The sequence below is a fragment of the Grammomys surdaster genome, unplaced genomic scaffold (assembly GCF_004785775.1).
Source record: "Grammomys surdaster isolate TR1022 unplaced genomic scaffold, NIH_TR_1.0 125861, whole genome shotgun sequence".
Taxonomy (NCBI): domain Eukaryota; kingdom Metazoa; phylum Chordata; class Mammalia; order Rodentia; family Muridae; genus Grammomys; species Grammomys surdaster.
The window spans coordinates 567,154-568,107 of NW_021620687.1; positions in this window are offsets into that span (position 1 = coordinate 567,154).

Sequence of the window (954 nt, forward strand, 5' to 3'; positions counted from 1 at the left end):
TTCCCCTTTGATCCCCAGTGACTATTCCTGCTCTGTTCAGGCCAGGATCCAGGACATGCCCTGAAGTTGGCTCAATTTGTGGTTGGGTCATTGCTCAGACTGTTTGGTTGAAGTTGTTGGTTCTGTTAACCTGTGTTTGACAATGCTGACCTTACAACTAGAGTATAGAGTTCTTCATTACTCTATGTTCTTCTTGTTTTGGGTCCTGGGTCCCTGTCCTGACCACCCGGGTGGTTGGTATCTGAGAGTTTTCTGAAATAGAACACTGGCATTCATCCGTGCCACACTCACTTCCCAGGCACAAAGCCTTCAAATGATAGTAAGATCCTATTGGCCCAGGGGCGAGCTAATTATTCAAATAGATGAGCTTATGGTTCCTCCTCAAGAAAAACATCACAATGACTATCCCTTTCTGGTTGGAATCAGGTCCAATAAGATTCTCTCTTTACTCATAGGATAGTGAGCTCCCAACCTCAGTGGAGGAGTTTTAATGCGGCTGAGAAGCTGTTGACAGTTGATGGCTTCTAGAAGGGGAAGAGTCCACTTTCCTTACGGTGCTGATGCAAGGTGAGTTGGAAAAAACTCAGTGGATGGTTCTCCACACGTGAGAATATGGACATGAAATATTGGCCTAGGGGGTGATTTAAAAAAGAGAGAACACACCAAGTTGTTCAGTTGAAAGTGAGATCAGAAGGATTTGGGACAAATGAATGGGAATATGATCAAAATCCAGTGTGTTCATGTATGAAATTCACAAAGAATTAAAAAGTATTACTTTAAAATTCATTGTGAGGTGCTGTTAAAATCCTTATGAAATCTTGTGTCTTTTAAAGTAAGTATGAGAAAGTCACTGTCCTGAATTCAGCTCCATGTGCACTGGATGTCACTGTCACTGCAGTACAGCTCCATGTGCACTGGATGTCACTGTCACTGCAGTACAGCTCTATGTGCACT